Below are 23,501 nucleotides of genomic sequence, written 5' to 3' on the forward strand. Positions count from 1 at the left end.
CTGGAAGACTCCATATTTACAACAACAACAACAACAACAACAACAACAAAAACAGTGGGAAACCAAAAGCGAGGACCAAGCTACCATTTTCAGTCAGCCCGATGAAGGTTCATTACAAAGCACATATGTGTGGATAAATACCATTGACTGTCTCTGTGTACCAACACAACTTGCATGTTCTCATTATTGGCACTTGTTATATCACACAGATACTGTGCCCTTATAATACTGTGTTCACTGACTTTAAAACATGGTTTAAAGATACATTCACTCCAGCTACCCACGCTTGTCGTTTCTAAACATAAATTCTGGCAAGTTTGAGATACAGTACCCCATAGCCTTCACTAACGTATAATACCAAGCCGCCACAAGTGATACAAAACCAAGTGCCTAAGCACTCCACAGTTTTAGGTTAGTACCACACTTCACATTCCACAAACATTCTAAGACCACGTTGCACTAATGTTACACCTCCTCTTCCTACCAAAGTTTGAAGTCAAGTCCTCTGCTGTTTTCACGCATGCCTATATAGACTTCAGTTTACCGCTACTCCTTCATGATACGTCTAGATCACGAGTGGCAGATCCTCTCGTCATTCCAAGAACACACCCCGTACCACTTCCGGATCCCAGGACAATAACAAGATCAACGGACTCTGGGCTGTTCAAATGACTCATTCAAAGTTTACGAGTTGTAAATAGCACTATCTTCCCGTCCGTTTGTACACAACGAATTACTCATGCCACCTTCCAGCTTAAAACAGTAAGAATAAATATACAAATGAAATAATAATAAGAAGAAGAATAATTACAATAATATCTTTAACTTCTGAATACAGTGCGAGGGGTGTGATATATGTACTATCGCAGATGAGGAACCAGGTGTAGAGTAGACAACTTCAGCACATAAAAATATAACAAAAAAAAGGTTGTAAATAAAAGTTGTAAAAAGTTGCAAATAGCACTGTTTTCCCACCCGTTTTTAAAAACAAATTACTCATACTACCTTCCAGCTTAAAACATTAACAATAAATATACAAATGAAATAATAATAATATTAAAAATAATAATTTTATTTATTTATTTTTATTTATTTATTTATTTATAACTTATCTAAAATACATTTGCAAATATGCAGTAGGATATTATACATTATCTTTGCAATTATTTACACCTGCAAAGCACTTGATGTGCTTATCTGCCGGTGTAGTTGTTTCACATTTGTATACATTGTTGCAATACTTACTGTTTACAACATTAATAAGGTATGTATATTTACATTAGCATTGTAATTTTGTCCTGTGGTGTGAGTTTTTATTAATCCCTGAAAGTATCACTCAAAGTAGATAAGTCTTTGGTACATTTTTCATTCATGAACAAATATTTAAACTGTAATTTTATTATCTATGATCCATAGTTTCACATGTTTGTTTAGTTGATATTTGGTTTTGAAGTGTGTCAATTCTGAGGGCAACTTGTTCAAAAGTTTAGGAACTACAACTTGCAGTGTTCTGGATCCATATTTGTTGTAGTGCCTCATGACCTGAAAATAACTTATATGCCTCAGTCTTGTTCCATGTGTATGTTCATTAACAATTCTATATTGTGGCTTCCAGTAATTTTCTTTAATTATGTTGTACATATAAAGTTGTTTAACTCTCAAGAACCTTTCTTTCTGGTACATCCCTGTTAACATATCCTCACTTAAGCTAAATATTCCTCTGTTTTCATACCAAAAGAATGCTTTGACAATACGATTTTGTAACATTTGTACCATGTTTATGACTGTAACAGAAGCTGATCCCCATACACTTACACCATATGATATAAGTGACTCAACAAGTGAATGATAAACCAATTTTAAGCTATCATGAGGTATTATATACTTAACCATTTGCATTTTGAACAAGCTTAGCCTCAGTCTTTCACACAACTGATTAATATGTTGCTTCCATGAAAAATATCTATCTATTATTATACCTAAATATTTCATGTTATCAACTTCCTCTATTACATAGTCACAATTGCATGATTTTTGTTCACCATCATGAATGCACTGAACTGAATGGCCTGTTATCTTAATGTTTTCTCTTTGCATTTTTGGGGTAGTGATGTACAAGACTTTTGTTTTTGAAGTGTTAATTATTAGACCCTTATCATGGCACCGTTCTTGAAAGTAGTTGTACTCCATTTGTAAATGCTTCTCTGCTACTTTTGGGTCTTTATGTACTGATACAATTAGTTTATCGTCTGCATACATGAAATATTTACATTTTTTAAAACATGAGCTTATATCATTGACAAAAATAATATACAAAATGGGTCCTAGGATACTTCCTTGTGGAACACCTCTTTTAATAGAGTTTATTTCTCCATATATATTATCAATTTTTACCCTATACGTTCGGTCAGTCAGATAACTTTCAAAAACTTTTAGTGGTGTTCCTCTTACCCCAATTTTGCTTAAGGCTGCAATAATTTTTTCATGGGAAATTGAATCAAATGCCTTTGAGAAATCAATAAACATAGCTAAAATGTGCATACCTTGATTTAGCTTCCCATTGATCAAATTGGAGAATTCCTCAAGAAGATTACTTGTACCCTTGTGTTTTTGATAAGCAAATTGATGTTCATCAATAATTTTAAATTTTTCTAAATATGAGATTAGGTGATCAGCAATGTATCTTTCAACTGCTTTACCTATAGTTTGAAGAATAGATATCTGTCTATAGTTTTCATACTGTAAATGTGAACCTTGCTTGTAAATAGGTCTCACTATGGCAGTCTTCAGATCCTTTGGGAAAATACCTGTCTCTATTATTTTATTGATTAGCTTCTGTATTACTGGTGTTATTATGTCTATGTTATCTTTCAGATATTTAACTGTTAATTTATCCATGCCTGGTGATTTATTTATGTCCATTCCTTCAATTATGTGTGCTATATCTGCTGTACTTGCTAGTGGTAGATAAAATGATGAAAGTCTCTCTGTATTAGGTAATGGTCTTCGTTGTACTCTACATTCATGTACTACCTTGTCTAGCTGTTCTGAAAATGTTTTTGAAAAGTTATCAACTATATTTTCTAGTGAGTCTTGCCTTCCTAAATAATGTCTTACCGTTTCTTCTATTGTCCATTTCTTTTTAGTCTTTAGCACATCATTTAATACTTCCCAAGTTTTCTTCATGTCCCCTCTACAACTTTCAAACTGCAATCTGTAATACTTTCTTTTTGCTTTTTGAATATCAGCTATTATATCATTCCTCATTCTTTTATACAACCTCCTTAAATTTTCCTTATTTTCTGGATTTAAATTTGATGCATTTTTCCATCTTTTGAAAAGTCTGTCCCTTTCTTTGATTTTTTCTATTATAGCACCCATCAGCCACGGTTGAGAGTCTTTCCTTCTCTTCTGTTTTTTTGTATCCTTCGTTTCAATAGTTGCCTTGTTAACTGCATTGCAAATCTTCATGTATATATCATCTGAACTCATGTTCTCATTTATTTCTTTTGCAATAATTTCTATTTCTGTTCTTAACATGGATTTACTCACCCTTTCCTGTATGTTATCTATAACTTTTTCACTTGGAACATATTTATTACACCTAGTATCATGTGATATCTGTACAGTTATTATATAATGATCAGAAACTTTAGTCTGAATTACAGAAGAATCTCTTACATTTTTCCCACTCCTAATCAATGCATGGTCGATGCAGGATTGTGTTAGTTTTCCATTTACATATTCTTCCCTTGTGAACTTGTTAATGCAATGAACTAACTGATGATCTGCTAGCACATTATTGTACAAGGATGTGACTCTGCTGTCTTTCAGAATATCTATGTTCATGTCCCCAATAATTATTAAGTTTCTGGCATTCATACTATGTAAATGAAGATCTAACTCCTCCACAAAATCCTTTGGATTATAGTCAGGTGGTCTGTATACTGCCATAATGATCCCATATAGTGTTCCATTAATCCAAACTTCCCCTGATAAATTTTCAAATTGATTTGTTATACATTTCTTTTCTTTAAATATGAACCCTTCCTTGACAAAAATGACTATTCCTCCACCCCTAGAAACATTTCTTATTGAATAATGCATACTATATCCTTCTAACTCATACTGCTCAATTTCCATTTCATTATTTACATTTATTTCACTAAATATTAGCACATCTACCAGTGGCCTGCTGTGTCTTAATATTATAACCATCTGATCCCAATATTTTCTAATTGATCTTATATTCATATGTAGTAGAGACATTTCACTTTCTTGTTTCTTTGTCATCTGTAGCCATTCATCACAATTATTGTATACCTTTGAGTCTAGTAATAAACTATAACTATCAATGTAACTAACATCCATAACTAAATTTAAGATACACTAGAGTAAAATTAAATATTGATATTTTCAGCCAGTTACTGGATTTTTTCAATGTCTTTTTTTGAAAGAATTCTTACCGGAGTAGTTTTCTCTTCCTTTCTAGCGAACAGCTTTCCCTGCTTCACCCATACGTACTTCCATCCTTTGATGTCCGCCTGTCTCCATGCCTCCCAGCGAAGATTAGCCATGTAAGGGGACAGTTGCTCCGTGACAAGTACCTTCCCTCCTTCAGTTGGTCCAATAACTTTGGAGTTAAGGATGGTCTTGCTTTTCCTTCTTGCGAGCATTAAGTCTCTCTTCTTCCTTGGTAGCTGAATTATGATGGGTTTGGGTACTCCTTCTTTCCTGGTTGGAACTCTGTGTGCTGCATCTATTTCAGTTTTACACAATGGAACATCCAGCTCTGCTGCAATTCTGCATGCTATTTCTTCAACATCTTCCTCATCTTTCTCTGGAATACCATGTAGCAAAAGGTTTCTATTTCTGGAATATTGCTCAAGTTCTTGTATTCTAATTTCCTGTTCATGAATTATATCATCCTTTTCTTTGCATGCATCTGTTAAACACTCCACTTTCTTTTCCAACTCCAACTCCAACAATAATATCTTTCACCTCTGAATACAGTGCAAGGGGTGTGATATATGTACTATCGCAGAAGAGGAACCAGGTGTAGAATAGACTAGTTCAGCACATAGAAACAATAACAAAAAAGGTTTGCGGTACCTACTATAACAAATTAAATTTCTCAGTAGATTAACTGGGGCTGGGGCCACCAGAGATCGCTAGAAAATGGGTGCCAGAGCCATCTGAACATCTGAGAAACAAGTTTTACAAGGTCTTAAGAGTACTTGATCACCGACAGAGATTGCCATAGTAGAGAAGGCGCACTGTTTAAATACCCGGGGAGGGTGCACCCCTGGTACAATTATTATTATTATTATTATTATTATTATTATTATTATTATTATTATTAGTAGTAGTAGTAGTAGTAGTAGTAGTAGTAGTAGTAAATAAATTACCTCGTTAAGCGGTTTCAATCGTGAGGGGCGGCCTGTTTCAGCAACTGGCCGCCGGGTCAGAACACTCAGTGCCTTTCGACCATTTGCAACATTGCAGTTAGGAAGGTATTTTTGTATGCCATTCTAACTACGATGAAATGAAATGAAATGAAATGAAATGAAATGAAATGAAATGGCGTATGGCTTTTAGTGCCGGGAGCGTCCGAGGGCAAGTTGGGCTCGCCAGATGCAAGTCTTTTGATTTGACGTCCGTAGGCGACCTGCGCGTCGTGATGAGGATGAAATAATGTTAAGACGACACATACACCCAGCCCTCTTGCCAGCGAAATTAACCAATTATGGTTAAAATTCCCAACCCTGCCGGGAATAGAACCCGGGACCCCTGTGACCAAAGTCCAGCACGCTAACCACTCAGCCATGGAGCCGGATCTAACTACGATATTAGTAATGGATATAAGGCATTTATTTTTATCCATTTGGAGTGAAGATGATGATGATGATGATGATGATGATGATGATTATGATGATGATTGTTGTCTAAGGGGACCTATCAGGTAGGTCATCGGCCCCTGGAAGAAACTTAAGTGCTGAAGGAATCGATAGGGGAGGTGGTGTAGTGTGCCAAATTAAGAATGCTTCAAGATCCATGAGTACTAGAGTAACGGTGAGTGAACTAGAAGTAGGCAATGTGACAACTTCAAACATTGCCAAGACTTGGAGAGTGATAGCACTGAAGACCTTCCTAACGTTTATAGAAGCATGTTAGGGGACACCAGCGAAATAACGTGAGACGAAGAACATTAGGCGAGTTCTAGCAGTTGTAAACATATATTAATAACAAATTGCTGCAATCTAGGGGATTATCTTATTTTAAGCCCGCAGATCCCTTCTACAGGGAAATATTAACTGTATTTGAGGAACACATGTGCCCTTTCACGGACCAATGAGTGGTCGCCCTTTCCCACATACCTCCTCACGCTTGCTTGCTTCCTTCCTGTCTGGTGATGACAAAGCTGAAACACTTGCCAGGTTCCACGTGTTATTTCAGTGGCAGAAATTGGATTCTGAAATTCTCGGAAGGGAAGCTATGTAGCTTTCGTCGAAGATGGAATCTGGAAGATTATTTTTTGTCGGACTTAGAAAGTATTCTTACAATCAATTTTGTTGCCAGTCAAAATATCGTTGTTGCTGCTTTCTTTACTGTCTAGAGTCATTATTATTATTATTATTATTATTATTATTAGTAGTAGTAGTAGTAGTAGTAGTAGTAGTAGTATTAATAATATGGTGAGCCTCCATGGCTCAGAGGCGGCAACGCGCCGGCCTCTCACCGCTGGATACCGTAGTTTAAATCCCGGTCACTCCAATTGATATTTGTGCTGGACAAAGCGGAGCCGGGTCAGTTTTTTCTCGGGGTAATCCGATTTTCTCTGTCATCTTTCATTCCAGCAACACTCTCCATTAACATTTCATTTCATCTGTCAGTCATTTATCATTGCCCCAGAGAAGTGCGACAGGCTTCGGCAGCCGGCGCATTTCCTATCCTCGCCGCTAGATGGGGGCTTCATTCATTCCATTCCTGACCCGGTCGAATGACTGGAAACTGGCTGTGGATTATCATTATTATTAATATATTCATCATTCACTACTTTAACAGTAAATAAATTACCTCGTTGAACGTTTTCAACTGTGAGGGAACGGCCTGTCTCAGCAATTCATTTACCGCGCGTTTGTATTTGAAGATGTTCAGATACGCCAGTCTCATGTCGGTAGATTTAACAGCACATAAGAGAATGTTTACGGGACGATATTTCCTGCACCATACATCTATGAAACCGTAAGGATAGTTAGTGGTACGGTAAAACCAGTAACATTAATATTGTCTTCAGCATCATTTGTTACTCTTCTTTTTGGAGTTTGCAGAAAACTCCGAACGTTTAATTAGGTCTAAATACAACTTTTTAAAAAAAATTCCGTCGCACCGATTCAGACAAGTCTTATAGCGACGATGGGATAGGACAGGGCTCTGACTGGAAAGAAAGTGACTGTGGGCTTAATCAAGGTACAGCTGCAGCTTTGGCTGAAAATGGGAAACAATCGAAGACCATCCAGAGGGTTGCTAAGAGCGGGAGTCGAATCCTTCATTTCGCAAAAGCAAGCTAATAGCTACCCGGTCTGGAATGTGCAGCCAGCTCGCTCGGTAACGTGTTGAAAGCATTCCCCACCCTTCAGTTCCTTTAGATCATGCATTAGACAATTTTCGTTGGTGTAGAACCGGACTTAGCTTTTCTCTAAACTCTTATGGATGCATTAGTTTTGCGTACTTTTCATTGTTATGAAAGGTAAGATCAGTCGTGCTGCAACAGCATTTTCTGACCAACTAAGGAGCGCAATGATAGACTATCCCAATCTTCATCTTGCCTAGTGAGCCTCATTGTAGGTGCGCTATTGGATTTTGTGGATTCCCTATTACTGCCAACTTCCGTGGAGCTGCTTGAAGATCCAGCCACTCTCCAGACTGATGACTGATGCCTTAGCAGACAGGCAGAACTAAGGGCATTTTTAGCGGTGAAATCAACAAATGATGGTCTGGCTCCGTGGTGTAACTGTTGACGCTGTTAACCACCGTCCCCGAGGTCTCTATTCGAATTCAGTCCTCTTCAGATATTTAAAGGTTACGAAAAGTTCAATCTGCTACTCCCCGCTATCCCCTCCCTTCCCTCCGAGAGTTTTCTTAAAAGAGCTCTACCACCTCAGGTGTATCGTGACCCATTGGCTGGATGGTTAGCGTACTGGCATTTGGTTCAGAGGGTCCCGGGTTCGATTCCCTACCGGGTCGGAGATCTTAACCTTCATTGGTTAATTCAAATGGCTCGTGGGCTGGGTGTTTGTGCTGTCCCCAACATCCCTGCAACTCACACACCACACATAACACTATCCTCCACCACAACAGCACACAGATACCTAGACATGGGAGATGTCGCCAACTCTCATCAGAGGGTCTGCTTTATAAGGGCTGCACTTGGCTAGAAATAGCCACACGAAACTATTATTACCTCAAGTGTATATGAGAACACGGAACTTACGGTCTTCTTTTTTTCAACAAAATTATCTTCCTCACTCTATTAGAGACCGTTGTTGTTATTCCTCCCTTTCTTCCTTTCTTTGTTTCTTTCTTTCTTTCTTTCTTTCTTTCTTTCTTTCATAAGACATCGTGACCATCAACTCCGAGAACTTAATGGGTGTAGAGTTAGTCTGAAGACTTGTTTAGCTGTGGCATTTCCTCCATTGAGTGTGCTTTTGCAATTCAAAGGGTTAGGAGTAAGAAGGAAACGATTTTGACCTATATTTCTCGTATGTTGCTACCCACTTATGTTCCTGAGGCCGAGTCCTTATAGGCAAATAACAGTCGATGTTGCCATGTTCGATCAATATAGTGAGTATGGTAGGACATTCCAGCCAGTCTTCTGCTATTTTCTGTGGATGACAAAGACACGTGAGGCCTCGCACTGTCATGGTAGAAAATAACACACTTGAGTCGTATAGTTCCAAAACCTGTCTTCTACTTTTTTGAAAAAATCAGGAATTTCAATTTACAATATAATGGTGAATTAACGCTTATAGTTGTTAGTATTACTCTCCATAAACCTTTAAGGAATACATTTGGGCATCCTGCATGCTCTTTTAAAAATTTGTGATTAATTTTAGTATGGAGACGGCAATATTTGGAACTCGGTGATGGAAAAGGGCAGGTTTTGGAAATAACAACAGCAGAATACAACGGTTTTGCAACTTAAAATATTATTGACTAAAGCTATTTACCAAGAATCATATAAATACTAATGCAGCAATATAAAAAACCACCACCCTAGAATGGAAATACAGAACGGTTTATAATCTAAATGCTTAGATCACAATCATTCTCCTTGAAATGATTTTCTCAATAATGTTCTTCTTCTGTGAGTTCTAATGTGTCTTTTTCTATCGTCAGATATGCATCGTATAACATTTTGTCAAAACGAATATTCTGAATTTCCCTTCAGGAATCACCAAAGTGGTTATTCAGGAGTATATCTACGTCCCTCAGTTTCAGGGAATTTATGGCACATCCACTGGAATCCTCATGGGGTTCATAGTACGGACCGATCTCCACTTTCTTTAATTGGTCTTGAAACACAAGTGTCTATACAAAGAGACTCTTCTCCTCCGTCAATGGCCTTTAGAGGATTGCTTTCACTCGTACTCCGTGTTATACGAGACGTTTTTAGAGGAGTGAAATATGAAGTGCCACTTTCCAGGGAGGAGGAAGGTATCTGATACGCAGCATTTCCAATCGCACATTGGGCATTCCTCAGAGCCCAAATGTACCACAGTACAGTTCCGTGATTATGAAATATTTGCACGTAGTCTATTGGCTAAACTAAAGTACCTTTTCTCTTTATTTCCTTTTCAGTTCGGGCGAAAACTCTGTTCGAAGGAATAAAGGAATGATTTCTAAGCGGGAATATCAGCTTAACTATTTTTACCTCTTCAGGAGCATTACACAGAACAATTTACAAACCAGTTAAACCATGGCAGAGATTTTATTTTGTCCATCGCGCCCATCAGCAAAAATTCTAATTTTTCTCGTTGTGACCTCAATATCAACACTGATGACAAAATGAAATACAGCACTCGCTATTTTTTTGGATGCTTTAGGTCGATCACCTTCTATCCTCGAATAGATTTTTACGTTCTACTTTCCCTGGGGATCTGTTGATGGGCCTACACAAACTGTAAAATTATAGATGTAGATCCGCGTACTGCAGTAAGCAGATCGATTTCTTGACAGTCATAAGATAAAGCTTAAAAAAAATCTTTCATTTTAATTAATCGTAGAATGCTTTAGCCGCATGGAATGAACTTGCTTGGTTACCGTGGTATTTTGTCCTGGATATTTGAACAATTTTTATGTTTTGCTGACAACTGCTAGCATGTCGAACATGCATCTGTTTTAGCTATAACAAATCCAATGTTATATTTTCTGTATATGGTATTACAGAAGAAACATTTTTTTCACAAGAAGCTCGACATCCTGACACCCTTTATTGAACATTTGTTAATCGACAGACCACTAGATAAACATTGTCTCCGAGATTTACCTCCGCAGTAACGAGATTTGATGGGTTTTATGGTGTCCAAGAATAAAGAAACAGTATGACGTTTTGCGTGATACTTCTTGGACCTTGTATCACCACCTCTATTTTCCTTCATTGAATGTCCCTATAAACATTCTGAATTCTGGTCTTCTTATTGTGAAATGACAGAAAAGCCTTTTGGCTAGCAGGCCTTCAGGATGGTTTCATTATGGCCTCTTTTATTTAATATGCTGTTGGCCTTCCTATACGAGAACTGTTTTCATTCGAAATTCTATTAGTTCTTTTCTGAACGCTTGTATTAGTGTATTTTTATGTTAGAGGATCTTGGTGTAACTTGGAAGATATTTTGTAGAATACTGCGTGAAAATGTTTCATATCTCTAGTTCTTAACTGGTTAAACGTGAAGGATTTAGTATTATGTCCACAGATTAGCTTCCCCGGAGGACCTCTTGCAGATTCCCTACAATGAACCAAAATATTGTCTATATAGGCCTCAGTAAAGTTGTAGGGGTCGGCTGTCTGTAATTTCGTTTATTTTGCCAATTTTTGCGATATCCATCCGTTTTAGGTCAGCTCAAGACCATGTCAGTGGTTTGTCTGTATCTTTGTCTGTTTCACCATCACGGGGAACGGCCGAATAGATCACAACTGCACTTTATATTTAGTGTCTACTTTTCCAGGAACTGTTTTTAATCTGTATATGGTTTCAAAATCACTGAATAAACGGGGTGGGGGCGGTGTTATAGGAAGAGAAAAGGAGTTATTTAATATTTCCTCATACACTATTGATTTTCTGTAAAATCTGTAGACTATATTTGAAACGCCCCTTCATTTTTAGTCATAGTTTTCGGTATATAATTTCGTTAACTCTTCAAATGACGGATAAAATTACTTTTTTCTACAGGTTTCATATTATGCCGCGAGTGGTGGCGTACACTCTCGCAGACCAATAGCAAGTACACAGGTTGCCATGGCAACGTCTCAGTCTGCTAGCCAGCAGCAAGTAACGTAATGCCATTTTCGTGTAAGCTCGTGGTTGGTCGTTGGGTACAAGGCGAGAGAGGCGTCAAGGTGCCATTCTGCAGAATATTTGCGGAGTATCGTTGGAGGTTACAGCCGTCTTCTAACAGCGGTAAGAATGGTTGTTAATATTTGAACACTACAGTGGTGTTTACCCCGTCATTTCACCCTGTAAGACGTTTTCTGGCATTTGCTATAATTGTTACTGTATTTCTCTTCTACTTCCGCCTCTGCAACACCACTTTAGACTTATGTAATAACACCAACAGTCATTTTCTTATCTGAATACTTAACAAGCCCTGTGCCTAAATTTGTCCTCTGTTACCGCTTTCAAAACTCCGTAACTCATTTGATTAGAATTTAGTATGGGACATTTCAGTTTTTCGAAACATCCGCATGGTATTTACATATATTTCCTACTAGCTGTAGTACCCGGCGTTGCCCGGATATTTTTTTAATGTCTTCCTTTAATCTTTGTATTACCAGTTAAGTATGAAGTGAATGCTTATAGAATTCTTTTTGAGATGTTGATTTTACGACCTATTATGTAGTTTTAGAGTTATTTAGATGTACCTGATTTGAAGTTTTAGATGATTTAATTATCGAGTAAACACTAATCTCGGTCATTTTATACTATTTACTTTTAAGCGCTTCTCAGCTCCTGCCTCAATGGAGGCTGAAAGTGGACTTAAACGGTATCCAGAGTGTCACAGTTCGTATTAGCGACACATAAACAATGGATTTCGACATTAATATCGGTTATTTTCCTTATTTTTGCACGTCAGCCCCGCTCATTCCCTAACACCAGCGGGGGCTAGGTGTATCCGATGCCCATAGTAATGTTTTCTATGTAGTAAGTCATGTGCATACCAAGTTTGATTGAGTTGTATGCTAGAACATACACACATACGTCCTTAAACACTGCCCCATTGGACATTTTGTTTTCTTTGCCAGTTCTCACCCGCCTGCCGATTAGGACTGAACTTTATCCAGAGTGTCACAGTTCATCTCAGCGATCCCGAAAAGAATGGATTCGACACTATTTTCGATTATTTCTACATCTCACACCCTCGTAGGTGTGCTAGGGTTGTCATACCGCCACGCAGTTTATCTCCTGATAGTAAGTCATAACTGACCAAGTTTGTTTGAAAACGCTCCCGTAGTCCCGAAACGTATGGATTCAACACTAATATCGGTCATTTCTAGTCATAATTATATTTCGTCCCCATATCTGAGGCCTCTAGGGGTGTCTTTCCCCCATAATATTTTTTCAGGTAGCAGGTAATATTTGTACCAAGTTCCGCTGACAGTTATACTGGAACGTACAAAAAACATCCTTAATCTCGGTCATTTGGATATTTTCTGTTCTTGACTCCTCATTCGCCTGGCAATTGGGGATCAACTTGAACTTAAAACGACAACCGGAGTGTCACTATTCATTTTAGCGACTCGGGAAACCTTGGATGTGACCCTATTTTCGATTATTTTTATATCCCACCCTCTCTAACACCTACACCTAGGGGTGCTAATTTGTCATAGCCGGACGCGTTTTATCTCCTGATAGTAAGTCATAAATGTACCAGGTTTGGGGTGAATCGCTCCAGTAGTCCCGAAAACTATTATTGTTACGTATATAAATCAACCCTCCTCTAGAGGTTCCAGGGGTGTATTATCCTAAACAGTACTTTCTGCACATAGTGTTATATTTGTACCAATTTTGGTTGAAAGCTACGCTGGAACATACATAGGCTACGTCCATTACATCGGTCATTTTTGAAAATTTCTGCTTTACCCCGTCTCCCTCTATGCCAAAGGGGGATGAAATTGGACTTATAAAAATTCCGGAGTGTCATTATTAATCCCAGCGACCCCGAAAATTATGGGTTCGACACTGTTTTCGATTATTTGTATTTATCACTCTCCCCGTGCCCGCACCCCAAAGGGGGTAAACTTGTGCTTATAAAATATTCGGATTGAAACTAATTATCTCAGTGTCCCCGGAAACTACCTATACGACGCTGTTTTCGATTACTTTTATATATCACTCTCCCTTCGCCCCCCCCCCTCGAAGGGGGCTGAACTTGGACTTAAAAATGCGAAGCGTCACTATTCACCCCAGTGTTCCAGAAAAGTATGGATTCGACACTATTTTCGATTAATTTTTATATCTCACACCCCCCTCAACCCTCACCACAAAGAGGGACTGAACTTGGAATTTAAAAATCCGGAATGTTACTATTCATCTCAGCGACCCCGAAAACTATGGATTAGACACTATATTCGATTATTTTAATATCTAACTCCCCCTAACCCCAACACAAACGGGGTGAACTTGAACTTATAAAAAATCCGGAGTGTCACTATTCACCCCAGTGTTCCCGAAAAGTATGGATTCGACACTATTTTCGATTATTTTTTATATCCCAACCCCCCTAACCCCCACCACGAAGGGGCGTGAATTTGGAATTTAAAAATCCGGAGTGCAGCTATTCATCCCAGCGACCCCAAAACTGTGGATTCGACACTATTTGCGATTATTTTTATATATCACTCACCCCCGGTCCCCCACCCCAAGAGGAGTTGAACGCCGACTTTAAAAATTCTGGAGTGTCACTATTCATCTCAGCGACCCCGACAATTATGGATTCGACACTATTTTCGATAATCTTATATATTACACCCCTTACCCCAAAGGGGGGCTGAACTTGGTTTAAAATATTCCGGAGTATCACTGTTCAACACAGTGACCCCGAAAAGTATGGATTCGACAATACTTTCGATTTTTTTATATATCAGGCCCCTTGCCCACCCCCCACCTCCGCCCCTAAGGGTGCCTGGGGTGTCTTACCCCCACGTGGTTTCTCTCAGGATACTAAAAATTCCGGACTGCCGCTATTCATCTCAGCGACCCCGAAAACTATGGATTCGACACTATTTTCGATTATTTTATATATCACTCTCCCCTCGCCCCCCACCCTAAAGGTGGCTGATCTTGGACTTAAAAAATCCGGAGTCTCACTATTCATCTCAGCGACTCCGAAGAGTATGGATTCGACACTACTTTCGATGATTTTATACCTTACCCCCGTCGCCCCCGTCCCTAAGGTTTCCTGCTGTGTCCTACACCCACGTGGTTTGTCTCCTGATATTAAAAATCCGGAGTGTCACTATTCACCCCGGCGACCCCTAAAACTATATATTCGACACTAATTATGATTACTTTTATATCTCACCCCCCTTGCCCTCCACCCCAAAGGGGGCTGAACTTGGACTTTAAAAAATCCCGGGGTGTCACTATTCATCTAAGCGACCCCGAAAGCATGGATTCGACACTACTTTCGATGATTTTTGTATATGACCCCCCTCGTCCCCCGCCCCGAAGGGTTCCTGGGGTGTTCTACCCCCACGTGGTTTGTCTCCTGATAGTAAAAATCCGGAGTGTCGCTTTTCATCTCAGCGACCCCGAAGAGTACTCGACACTCTTTTCGATTGTTTTTAGATATCACTCCCCCCTTGCCCCCCACCCCAAAGGGGACTGAACTTGGACTTTATAAATTCCCGGGGTGTCACTATTCATCTAAGCGACCCCGAAAAGTATGGATTCGACACTATTTTCGATTATTTTTTAATATCTCAATCTCCCCCTTGTTCCCGACCCCAAATGGTGATGAACATGGATTTTTAAAAAAATCGGAGTGTCGCTATTAATCTCAGCGACCCCGAAAAGTATGGATTCGACACTATTTTCGTTTTATTTTTATATATGACCCCCTCGCGCACCACACCTAAGGGTGTTTTGGGTGTCTTACCCCCACGCGGTTTGTTTCCTGATACTAAGTCATATGTGTATCAAATGTTGTTCAAATCGCTCCAATGGTTTAGCAGGAGATATGGTACAAACCCACCCACATACATACAATGACTTTTATATATACACATAGAGATAGATACGGCTGTCCTCAGATATTTTCCTACCTTCAACTATTTCAAATGTCCAGTTACTTGCCTTAATCGCTCCGTACGTAGTGGGAGTGTTAATCCCGAAACTAGGACGCTCCTTTCCTTGAGTGATATTGTGCACCCTTTCCTTCGCAGACTATGATTCCGCTCATTAAAACAGATAACGTGCCGTTAACCGGACTTATTTATAGTCAGTGGTAGGCTGACACGTTCTAGAGTTGGTGCCTTTTACTATGGCCACTCGAAAACGAGCAACCCTCGGAAAATCATCCTTCAAACCTCGAATAATAATAATAATAATAATAATAATAATAATAATAATAATAATAATAATAATAATAATAATAATAATAATAATAATAATAATGTAAATACATAAAATTGTAAGGCTCGCGTGTGTCTCCGGTCTAGAAAGCCAAGAATAATGACCGAGAGAATTCGTCGTGCTGACCACACGACACCTCGTAATCTGCGTAATCTGCAGGCCTTCGTGCTGAACAGCGGTTAGCTTGGTAGTTCAAGGCTATTCAGGGGCTGTAGTTCCATGGGGTTAGTTAGTTTATTTCGCATGAGTCTACATTCATTATATGAGCAAAATTTCCTTATAGTTATTTGTATACCGGGTGAGTTGGCCGTGCGGTTAGCTTGCATCCGGGAGGTAGTGGGTTCGAATCCCACTGTTGGCAGCCCTGAAGATGGTTTTCCGAGGTTTCCTATTTTCATATCAGGCAAATGCTGGGGCTGTACCTAAATTAAGGCCACGGCCGTTTCCTTCCAATTCCTAGCCCTTTCGTATACTCTCGTCGCCATAAGAGCTATATGTGGCGGTGCGACGTAAAGCCACTTGCAAAAAAAGAGTTACTTGTATTGCTCTTGATACTGATCATCTGAAGAACTTGCAGACTGTCTATTTAACTATCTGTTTGTGTTCCTAAAACTGGAAAACTGGCAGACATATTTCAACTGAACTCCGTATTTGGAATCTACCAATTCAGAATTGTGTTATCAAGCACATATGACATGGAGTTGGAATTTATAGGAAAATAGCTTCGTTAACATTAGGTATATCAAAAAACTGCATATAAAATGTTTAAGAATATGACATTTACGTTCGTTTATGCCACTTATGCTACCTATATAACGTACGACGGATGATAACGGAAATATTTAAGAAAATATAACTTTTAGTCCAAGTCCCATGGGAACTTGGTGCAGGTCACTTCAAGGTGGTTAATGGGAAGAAAAACAGCCATTTTTCTTTTTTCGAGCAGATAGTAATAATCAACAATAATCAAGAATGGGTTTCCTGAGCCTTCAGTCACAGAGCCGCGCTAGTGGTCAAAGAAACAACAATGCATAATTGAGGAACAGACAGAATATCGCTAAAATTCGGACCAGGAACTGTAGCGTACTATAAATTCGGAAATCATCCTTATTCTGTCTCGACTTCGTTCAGGTTTATAGTTCTTCTCGTTACTGCCACGTACTTTGGGAGGGAGCCATGTAAATTTGTAAATTCTATTGCAAATTCCAGTTGGAATACCGGGTACAAATTCTAGTTAATAATACGATTATAAACATTATTAAATTAATGTTGATCGTTTAATTTATGTTAATTAATAACAGTGCAAGTGTGTTTTACATTTCAGGGATTAGCAAAGCATCAACATGCCTTATCTTCAATTTTTACTAGTTGACGGTCCATTCATCCGTATTTTTGACTTTTTCTGCCCGTTTCTGGAGTTACAATTAAGGCTGACATCTCTGCAATTTGAATATCTTCTACAATAATCGTAGAAACGATCACGGTAGTAGGTCTGAACAGTGAACTTACTTCTTACCTAGTCATTGTCGTGATGTCATTGTTGTCATGTCCTCTAATTTCTGATGTCAAGCAAGTTAGGAGAGTTAGGTAAATTTCGCACAGTGATACACTTCTACAGAAAGCAGTTATTGGAATAAAAATATACGATCTGCAATGATATGACTGTACCCTAATAATGACAGCCCTTGGAACAGAATGGAGTGCAATGTAGTAGACAAGTTGTGCAAGAAATAAATGATCTAAATAGGCAGATTTTGGAATTGATCTCCAATTTCGTCCCTAAATTTCAACAGGAATAGACTCGTTTTGAAACACACTCACTAATGGGCCATAGGGGCATTGTGGTATAGAATGCGTTGGTGCAGTTAAGATGATTTCAGATTTTCGTGGAGCAGGCCTAAAACACTTCCAGTAAGGAACATCGATTTTCGGTGCGTGTATTGAACTAGCGGAGGAAAACCGGAGGAAAATTGATTACATGTTAATTTCGAGTTTCTTTTTAACAAAAGGAGAAGGGATTTGCCTCCAAAATTAAAATGTGAATGCTTAGCTGAAAACCTAAGTCATTTCGATCTTTAAATGGCGAATGTAAAATTCGAGGTTAAACTCCGGCGCACTAAGGAAAAATTACATTTACATTAATGTTCTAAAAACAAGAAATAGTGCTTACCCCGAATCAGGTATCCCATGACGGGACGGACGGAGAGTGCGTCCGCCATCGAGGCAGGTGAGAAGCAATAGACCCGAATGCAAGTTTCGCTCCCACGAGGGAGTGAGAATCCGGAAATGATACAAGCACAAGGTGACTAATCAGGGTACAAAATTTTACTCCCGACTTCCATATTCACCAATTTTCTTTTTGTTATTCCAACCAATTACAGGTCTGTTCATTTCCGGGCCTAATGTTCGAGATCTTTCTATTATGGAACACTACGCAACGTTAATGTCACAACCAAAAAATGGCACGTGTAAGTAAGTACACGCTGCCTCGTAAGTTACATACATAATTTCAAAACTCATAGCGTCATGATCATTTAAACACAAAATTTTTCCAGAAAATTTTTCCAAAACGATAAGTCCAGTGTTCAAATGTTCAAAAAGGAGATATTTTATACAGCATGAATAATTATCAAGACAAATGAATTTTTCAAATCCAAATCGAAGAGGCTTCCGTCATTTCTCCACTGTTGTCCCAACTCCGGGCACATCTTCCACCTCACAAACTCGAGCTACGCTCGAAACTGACAAGCATTTATTTTTAACCCTTTCGCTGTTAAGCTCTCAGCTGATGGATGTGTGAAAGCTGTCAGCCATATTTACCCCGCTGTGCACACATTTCTTTAAAATTACATGGAAGGCACACCAATAAAGATATCAACATGAATGTTTGGAAACATACAGAGTTTATATCACATATTATCACTGCATGTAAGTCTTGTCCCTAAACTAGAAGGGTTCAGTTAAATAAATAACAACCTTGGAAACGAAGTTACAAGTTCCAGATTTTGAAAGTTTTGAAGTAAGTCTGAGAAATGGTGCTCAATGCACACATTTGTGATTAATGTTTGTAGAAAGGTCATATTATTGTTTAGTAGCATATATATCAAGATTATATGTGCATTAAATCCAAGGATAGATTAAATTGTATAAAACCGAGCTCGATAGCTGCAGTCGCTTAAGTGCGGCCAGTATCCAGTATTCGGAAGATAGTAGGTTCGAATCCCACCATCGGCAGCCCTGAAAATGGTTTTCCGTGGTTTCCCATTTTCACACCAGGCAAATGCTGGGGCTGTACCTTAATTAAGGCCATGGCCGCTTCCTTCCCACTCCTATCCCTTCCTTGTCCCATCGTCGCCATAAGACCTATCTGTGTCGGTGCGACGTAAAGCAAGTAGCAAAAAAAAAAATTGTATAAAGTGATGTATCACTGAAAATAGTCGGCCATTTTGTATAAAATGTACATTTCTTACTGGAGGTGCTTTGTTAGGCCTATTAACATCGTCATCTACACCGTCTGATTCGGACAAAGGAACACTATCACATGAATAATTGTCAAGATATTCAGTGATATCGTCAGCTATGTGAACTCTCTTCGCCACGTCGCACGCGATAAATAACTAGGCCTAACTTAAATGAACTACATCCTACTAGGCTATATCTAACGCGTCGCTTACAATATGCACATAATTACCTAAGAGAACTACTTAATTAATGAACTAGCAAGTAAATATAATGCATATGATACTGCTTAATTTCTCTGTATAATCAGTATCATCAGCAAAAACAGAGAGAGAGAAAGGCTCGCATGTTTGCCACCAACCGCGACGTAAACAAGACAGCGAACTCCAGTGAACACATGTTTTAAAATCTAAGAATAGCGATAAATATGGGTAGTCAGCAGTTCCCGCGGAATATAACGTGAGTTAAAACCGTGCTCTTCTTACTCCGTGCAAAATGCTATCTGGCATGTAAATAAGGAAATGATAACAACGAAGCCCAGTAACGATGGATCCTTGAAAGCATAAGGGTTAAATTAACTGGAGGTTTGGCCACACGTCACATAGTCCCCCCCCCCCCCCCATTAAAATTGAGCCAGGGCTCAAAAAGGTAAGTTTTGGGGAGCAAAGAGCACACGATACAACACTGACTTCTTGATGCCGTTCTCAACTGGAACGTCCATTATGCACCGAAGTTTTCCATCTATATCTCTGGTTTTGCTGACTTATGCAGCTTTCGACACCGGCCGGTTGCCAACAAACTGCCATACACCTTCAGTTCAACCATGGCAATCTGGTAACTTTCAGCCCAGCTCACCCATCTAGTGAAATGACTGGAAACAGACAGTGATGTATCGCGCAGTATAGTGTAACTGCCGCAAGTTGGAACAGTCCAACAACTCGGTCCCAGATTTGGATGGTAGCGACCAAGTGGTTTAGTGCTGCACCCACATAGGCAGAGTAGTCTGTCCAACAGATGGACCAGAGTTTTTGCAGCAACTGGAACGCAAACAGATACGCAGCAGAAAAGGGTAATAGAGGTGGCAAGGCCAGCACCAACCATTCTGAAGTGTTTTGATGAAGAACTCAATAAGTCAAGGGTGTTTTTAATTTTTTATCTTATTTGACCCTAGTAATTAAAGTAGCGTCACCCAACCGGTGGCTCAATAAAAGCTCCATCAGGAGACTCCCTCCCACACTTGGGATCTGGGATATCAGGAACCCATGGCAAGCACTATTCATTAATTTTAAGAAAATGAGAAAAGATTGAAATGAAAACCTCTAGGAGTTTACTCCCAAGCATGAAAGGTTACGGTATAAAACCAAGATCTTACATAACGCAAAATTTAAAGAAAGAAATTCATTTACCAGGAAAATCATAGTCTATGTTAATGAGGATACAGTACAAACACATTACGATTCACAAACTACATTTACACATAATTTACTTCCAAACCATTTGAGCACAGCAGGTATGACAGGTCAGCACAAAAGAGAAAACATCCTCCAGGTAGATGAAATTACACAAATTAACCTTCATTACAAACTGAAATGCTATTCACATAAAACTTTATCATTTAGGGCAAATCAATTTACCAACCATACCCTCATTTAATATTCAGATTTAACTTGAAGTTACCAACCTAGGTGCATTCTTAATTTCCAGGGTAAAATAAAAAACAAAAGGGAGATTAAATTTTGAATGTAGCAAGCAAATCCAAACCAGGGTGATGCAGTATATAATTCACAATAATTAATGCACTTTTGAAGAAACCCCTCCTAGTAAATAATTCACAATAATTAATGTACAAGATCCTACATGTAGCCATCTAATACCTAGAAAAAAATTGCCAAATACAATAGTGCGATGACCCCAAATCAAGAAGTTCCAACAGAAGAAAACGGCAAGACCTAACCTTCAATACTACTTGATTTCATCACACGACATGAGACTACCTTAGGAATAGTATCGTACTCCAAGGAGTGTGATAAACCCTCAGCACCTTAAATCCTAAGTCTTAATTCATCTGCCTTCCCAAGGCACCCAAGACATATACACCATATTCACAAAAATATTTACAAAATTATCAGATCGCAGCATAACACAACACCATTACCATGCATATCTATCCTCGAAAGAACAACAATTCAAGGACACAATACACACAAATACACTAGTGCGATGACCCCAAATCAAGAACAGAGTAATTAAGGATTATTAATTTAAGATCTTTTACTGAACCGTAACACCTGCAAATTTACCTCAAAATGTTACTATGAATTTAGAATAACCGACGAACAAATCTTAACGATCTGCGATGTATATGAAATAAACAGCTCAGTGTGATTATAAAAAAGCCAAACCTTTGAAGAAACCCCTCCTAGTACATAATTCACAATTATTAATGTACAAGAACCTACATCTAGCCATCTAATACCTAGAAAAAATTGCCAAAGCATCTCCTATTAGATGAACGCCAGACTTCAAAGACATGTCGTGAGCACAGGCGCAGAACCATAACCCGTCAAAATTTTCCGTTACGGCGTCAGCGTTACCTGGTCTAGTAATATGGTGAGCACTGTTTCACCGTATGAGGCTATCCAAGTCCTCATAGAAACCCTTCCTAGCAAATATAGAGGAATACAGGTGATAAAATAGAATATAAACGACAAGGAGATGGAAAATTGCACGATAGACAGGCTCAAAAGGTGACCTAGGAAAATTTTCGAACAGATTAAGTGACCCCATAATCTCCTATCTGGCTTAACAATTTAGCAACTGGCTAGGAACGACCTAAGTGATCCCATGCTTACTCAGAATCGAACCAAGGTACAGTAGAAGACCGAAATACAATAAGACACATGCCAAGTTATAGGACCAGAAATTTAGACATAACACTGAGCCAAAACGCGACATTACAGAAAATTTTAAATGAACACATACCGGTACGAACAATAATGCCAAATGAAATGTACTTACACAGCAGGAGACTAGAAATGAAATTTGAAATTTGCAAAATAATTTACCTAAACACCAAATTTGCAAAACAGAAAAAAATATTCGAAAAATATCGTTGAAAGAATTACGAAGATTAATCTACCTCTGTTACTCAAAATTTACCAAAATAGATTTTTGAAAAACCCGGTGAAACTCTATGCTGATGAATTATTAACACGTACATGACAACTAATACGAAAATCATATTTGTAATTACGAAATCTGGAAGCAGAACAAGAAGAATACGACACGAGTTAATTTTCAAGATGAATAGCGTACGCAAACTCGAAGTTTCCAACAGATGCGTACATCAGCTGTTAGAAAGATAAGCGTGATGTCACACGAGGCAGCACAGTACTTAGCACGATTTAATGACATAGCCTAAAGCAACAGGTGATCACAGAGATGTTACAATCAAAACACACGTATCGATAAAGCTATAAATTACATAATAATACGTACATATTTGAATATATCACAGAAGACTTTCAGAACACGGCGCACGAAATGTGATGATATAGCTTCAAAACTTTCGCTCGGTTAGTATAAGGCTTACCACCGACAAAACATATATTGACAACAAACTAAAATAGAATGTCATGGACAGTGACTTACCATTTCCTACAAGGTTCAGGTAAATACAGATTGAAAACAGCAAAATACAGATTCCACATCGTGGACAGAATGCCAAACAGATTCAGATGCCTTATACGGAGGTAACAGGCGACTCCGTCGGGATGTAAACGTTGAGTGCGATCAAACATCATGAAAAAACACAAATAAACAGAGATTAGGAATGCACACACAGTACCGTAATTACATCCTTCAATAGTAAAAATAACATCAATTAAATTACAATTTTCGCAGTTACAGCGATGTGACCGAAACGACTTGAAACCATTAAAGGTAGAGAGAAAAAGTTTACAAGTTTAGAATTTAAGTTGCATTAATTAAGGTTAGCTCGAGGGTCAACTACCGTATAGGCCTACCAATCCTTCATTCACAACACACGCTCTGTTACCAAATGTAACTTCGTACCTGGTTACACAAACATAATTAAATAATAATAAATAATAATAAATAATAATAATAATAAACTTTAAAATATATTTTAAATGCATGGTAAAACATTAGAACAAGAGCAAGGTTCACGAA

The sequence above is a fragment of the Anabrus simplex genome, chromosome 2 (genome assembly GCF_040414725.1).
Source record: "Anabrus simplex isolate iqAnaSimp1 chromosome 2, ASM4041472v1, whole genome shotgun sequence".
In the NCBI taxonomy this organism is placed as follows: Eukaryota; Metazoa; Arthropoda; class Insecta; order Orthoptera; family Tettigoniidae; genus Anabrus; species Anabrus simplex.